Source organism: Apteryx rowi, unplaced genomic scaffold (genome assembly GCF_003343035.1).
Source record: "Apteryx rowi isolate R43461 unplaced genomic scaffold, aptRow1 scaffold_1559, whole genome shotgun sequence".
NCBI classification, from domain to species: Eukaryota; Metazoa; Chordata; class Aves; order Apterygiformes; family Apterygidae; genus Apteryx; species Apteryx rowi.
Window position 1 is genome coordinate 21,042 of NW_020447818.1, and position 5,392 is coordinate 26,433.

The 5,392-nt window shown below is 52.7% G+C and overlaps 1 pseudogene; it reads right to left on the reverse strand.

Moving 5' to 3' along the window:
- Positions 1–392: 392 nt before the first annotated feature.
- Positions 393–1,327, reverse strand: LOC112962823 (annotated as a pseudogene).
- Between the last annotated feature and the right edge of the window lie 4,065 nt (positions 1,328–5,392).

Here is a 5,392-nt window from a genome sequence, read left to right on the forward strand (position 1 = left end):
CACCCACAAGTGAGAGCTGAATGCAACCCTCCTTCCCTAACACATCACCTATGAGCTCATCGCCTTGAGCCCATGGAGAGCCCCAGAAAAGCAACAGGCCCTTTCAGGGGGAAAGTCCTGGAGCACATTCTTGGCTCCATCTTTAGAAGAAGAAACCAACTTTCAAGCACAGCACTGAGGAAATCCCCTTTTATTAGAGACAGGCCACCTCTGACACAGTGATAGACACACTTACAGAAGGCCTCTGGGTCACACACACTGAGTTCATGCCTCTGGAGAAGCAAGATGAATTGAAACACTTCTGTACAAACATTATTATCACAGATACAATGCCCAAAGCACAAGAGTTGTCTGAGAAAATTAGGAATCAGCTGTGAAGAGGCATGGACAGCTTATTGCTGCTGAACTAGTACCACTTGAATCAGCTTCTTCAGTGCCTCCTGGAGCTCCTTGTTTCTCATGCTGTACATGAGGGGGTTCACTGCTGGAGGCACCACCGAGTACAGAATGGCCAGTGCCAGATCCAGAGCTGGGGAGGAGATGGAGCGGGGCTTCAGGCAGGCAAACGTGCCAATACTGACAAACAAGGGGACAATGGCCAGGTGAGGGAGGCACATGGAAAAGGCTTTGTGCCATCTCTGCTCAGAGGGGATCCTCAGCCTGGTTATGAAGATCTGCACGTAGGACAGCACGATGAAAACAAAACACCCAGAGACTAAACAAAGACTAACCACAAGAAGCCCAACTTCCCTGAGGTAGGCGTCTGAACAGGAGAGCTTGAGGAGCTTGGGAACTTCACAGAAAAACTGCTCCATGGCATTGGCTTGACAGAGTGGTAGTGAAAATGTGTTTCCAGTGTGCAGCACAGTATTGAGAAAACCACTGACCCAGGCAGCTGCTCCCATTTTGACAAAGCTCTGCTGTCCGTTAGGGTCCCAAAGTGCGGGGTTCTGCAGATTGCCACAAAGCAGTCATAGGCCATGACAGTGAGGAGATAAAGCTCTGCTGAAAGTAAGAAAAAGAGACAAAAGCCCTGGGCAGCAGATCCCAAGTAGAAAATGGCCCTGGTGTTCCAGACGGAATTGGCCATGGATTTGGGGACAGTGGTGGAGACGGTGCCAAGGTCGAGGAGGGAGAGGTTGAACAGGAAGAAGTACATGGGGATGTGGAGGTGGTGGTCGCAGGCTACAGCTGTGATAATGAGGCTATTGCCCAGGAGGGCAGCCAGGTAGAAGCCCAGGAAGAGTGAGAAGTGCAAGAGTTGCAACTCCCTCATGTCCGCAAAAGCCAGGAGGAGGAAGTAGTTGAAGGAGCTGCTGTTGGACATTTGCTCCCTTGGGCCACAGGGGGACTGTCTGAGGAAGAAGAGATGTTGACAAGTCAGGGCAGACTTCTCTGAGCAAAACTGTCTCCCCCAAGCACACACACTTTCTCTCTCCCCATCTTGGCAGGACAGTCATTCAGCTCTGTGGCTTGAGCTCTGCTTGGTGCTGGCTGCATTTGCTGTGAGGAGCTAGAAATCCTCAGCATTGCTACTGCCCTCAGAGTCAACAGCTGTGATTCCTGAGAGGCAAAAGGATTCACTATGGCTTTACTGCCCAGTGAGGAGGGATGGCCTGTACATCTGCCTTGTTCCCAGCTCTGTGTTTGCACCTCTGAGGTGGAGGATAATTTCACTCGTTACCCTAGAAAGAAATGACACCGCTGAGTGCAGATCAACAAACTCAGCACCCTTTCTCAGAGCTCCCTGAGGAGAAGTCTCAGCCCTCCCCTTGTAGCCAGGAGCACATCGGGCTCATTCCAGCTGCCCACATCCAGGCACCCAGAAGCATTTCTGTGGCCTCAGTATCTAGATGGCTCCTAGGGGGACACCTCCATAACACCCAGATGCAGTGGGAGAGCTGTGCCCTTCTGGAGGGCAGCCATGAGCCCAGCCACACAACCCAGAGAAATGGTCAAATATTTTAAGGATGGACTGTCCTGAAGAGAGAGTTGACTCATTCTCATCTCCCCAAACTACATGGCTCAGAACCCCAGAGGTTAGATGGGGACTTGGGCACCTCACTGTCAAGGACACATGTGCATGGCAGGACCTGCAGGTTCCGTGTCTGAACTGCATCAGAACCTCCCTGCCCAGAGAGTCCCAGGGGAAGGACAAGAGCAACATGGACAGGTGTGAAACTCAGAGCAATACCATGATATCTCTGCTGAGGAAGGAAGGGACAAGGGAGGGACAGATGGGCACTCAGGAGTTTCTCCTCTCCAGGATGTCCAGCTGCTGAGGAAAAGACTCATGCCATAGACCATGCAGCCTTGAGGGCAGAGGGCTGTGTTGGGTGGGAGAAGAGAGGAGGCGCTGGAGTTTGTGGTTTCCTCTCACACGTTGACCATGACTCTGCTGCCTGCAGCTGTTCCTGCAGGGAGCTGTTTCTCTGTACCCACGTCTCTCCCCTGTCAGTGCTCACAGACCCCATCCCACCCACTGGGTGCTCAGCTCTGCCCTGCAGAAATCTCCTGGGCACAGGGCTCTGCCCCGGGGCACCTCCGAGTTTGCAGGGGCTAACAAGCAGGGGAGAGAATCCTTGCTCAGGCTGGCAAGGTGAGGCTGGTTCTGTCTGTAGGCTGAGGGGTGGATGAAGGGATTTGCCGAGTTCTTCCCACAACTGTTCCTCTCACTGTTGCTGTTTTGGAGTCTCAGTCTCCTGTTGAAACCTGACAGATCCAATAACATTTCATCCTACCCGAAGAGCATAAAGCTGAAAGCACAGACTCAGGAAAGCTCCTTCCCTTTCAGGTATCCCCTGCCTCGACCTTCTTTCTGAAAAGGCCCTTCCAGAAATGTTCTCAGGGTGAGCTGGAGCTGTGAGCAGCCCTGACCCAYGCAGCACCCGCTTGACAGGAGAATGAACCTGTCTTGAGTGGGGTGTCTCCTCCYACYCACAGCTTCTCCCCGCAGTGCCATGGAGAGTTCCCTGGGCAGGCTGAGTGCTGACCCTCGCAGGTGGCAGTCACTGCCCTGGGCACACAGYACCCTGGGTCGCAGGGACACTGCTCTGATTTAAAGCCCTGGGCAGACCTGTGTGCACACTCTGGCCTCACACCCCTGCAGTGTCCCTACGAGAAGGTAGCAGGACACCCTGTTTCCCTCTGATGGTGTGGCAGGGAATCCCTGCTCTAAAGCACCTCCTGCTCCACACAAGAGGGACTCTGGAATACCCATCCTGACAGACCCTGTCAGCCATGGGACATGGTAGCTTTAGAGGACCCCTCAGGGGATATCACCTGCACTGCCCTGCAGCCAGAGACTTCCTGTGCTAGGGGTTATGAAGATTTCTCCTGTGAGCTCTCAGCCATCCTCCCACTCCTGACTGTCCTTAACTTCTTTCTGGCTCACTCATCTTGCTCATCTCCTTGTCTCATCTTGGCACCTGCAGGCAGTGCCTGGAGCCCTGCTGCTCTTTGCAGAAGAGCTGCTCCTGGACAGAGGTGTCTCTCAGCAGTGCTGCCAGGCTGCCATGAGCTCCCTCCATCCCAGGAGCCTGGCCCCACTCAGAAGCAGAGGCCCAGCGGAAGGCATGAATTCCTCTGTCCCTTGTGCACCCTCCTCGTGGGAAAGGTTCACTGAAGCAGACTGAAATAATCACTGATGGTCTCTCCCTAAACTGTGGAGAGAGACCAATACCAGCATTGCAATTTGTCTCATCAGAAGATGGTTATCTAAGAGAGGTGGAAGTGTCCCACTCTGGAAGCCCCCACTCCCATCTCTTAACTAGGCAGGACACCTAGATGGGGGCAAGAAAGGAGGTCATTTACCCATGGTTCAGGCATTGATTCAGAGATGAGTCAATCTGGGCATCCTATGCCAGGTTAGGAACCTCTGGGCTGGAGTGGGATTCAGATCCCTCCCATGAACTCCATAAACACACAGGAGGTGGGATTGCCCTTGCCACACCTGAAGTGTGCACAGCAGAGATGTCTGCATGCGTGATCCTTGTCTAAGCTCCCATTACAATCACTGGGGATGGAGGGTGGGAGTCAGTTACTCACACACAAACGCCTGAGGACATTTGAAGGGATCGAGGTGGTCCAAGACATGTGCCAGTGTCTGCTTGCTCTGATGGAGCAACAGTGAGACCTGCATCCTTCTAGAGCCTCAGCTGGGGGCCAGGTGAGGAATTTCCTTGGCCATCTGAAATGAGCCAAGATGCCTACTACTACTAGAGCTCCACTCACTAGGAAGCTGAGACACAAGCAGCTCCTTGCAGTCCAAACAGTTAATGTAATTCAGTGCAGACCCTTGATTTAATGACATAAAAAGAGGCCATAGGCAGGCCATGTCAGATATCCCCTACAACTGCGTGTTTCTAGCAGGTGCCCCATGGGACCTTCAGGAAACCCATGCCCTTTTGGAGTGGTTGCTGGGCAAAAACCTTAGGCCAGCTCAGGTTTCCTACTTCTGCCCAAATGACTGAATCCCACCACTGCCTTTAGGCAAAGTCCATTCCATCCACATCCAAACGTTCTCCAGAAATGAGAGGAGAAGTTGAAAAGAGATTGTCTAGAGAGGTTTGTTGCCTGCCAGGGGCTCGCGTACGAGATGCCAGGGAAAGACTGCCAAGGCTTGTCCACTCATCAGACTATTACCCTCTGCTGCTCTTCCATGTGAGCACTAATGACACCAAGGGCAAACTGGAGACCATCAAACAGGATTTCAGAGCTTTGGGGATGGTGATCAAAGGTCTGGGAGCCCAGGTCATCTTCTCCTCAATCCTGCCAGTTAGGAGGATGGATGAGAGAAGGAGAAGACGGACTTTCCAAGTTAATGACTGGCTGAGCCACTGGTGTTGGCAACAGCGTTTTGGTTTCTATGACCATGGGGCCCTGTTTGAAGAAAAACAACTGCTTGGGAGAGATGAGATCCACCTCACTAAGCGGGGCACGCATGTCTTTGCCAACAGGTTGGCCAACCTGGTAAGGAGGGCTTTAAACTAGGAAAGATGGGGGAAGGGGAGAGTTTTAGTGACAGGGTAGTTGGCAAAACACAGCTCAAGTCGGGATGCCTCCAGCAGGTGCATGCAGCCAGGGAAGTGCACACAGGATGTGGCTATGGGGCTATGGAGGATCCTCTTGTATCCTTCCTGGGAAACCTGCATGCTCCATCACCTCTCTGAAATGCCTGTACACCAATGCACGCAGCATGGGGAACAAACAGGAAGAACTAGAGATCTGTGTGCAGTTGCAGGGCCATGATCTCATTGCAATTACAGAGACATGGTGGGATAGCTTGCATGACTGGAGCGCTGTCGTGGATGGCTACATGCTTTTTAGGAAAGACAGGCCAGGAAAGCGAGGTGGTGGAGTTGCTCTTTCTGTGAGAGAGCAGCTGGAATGT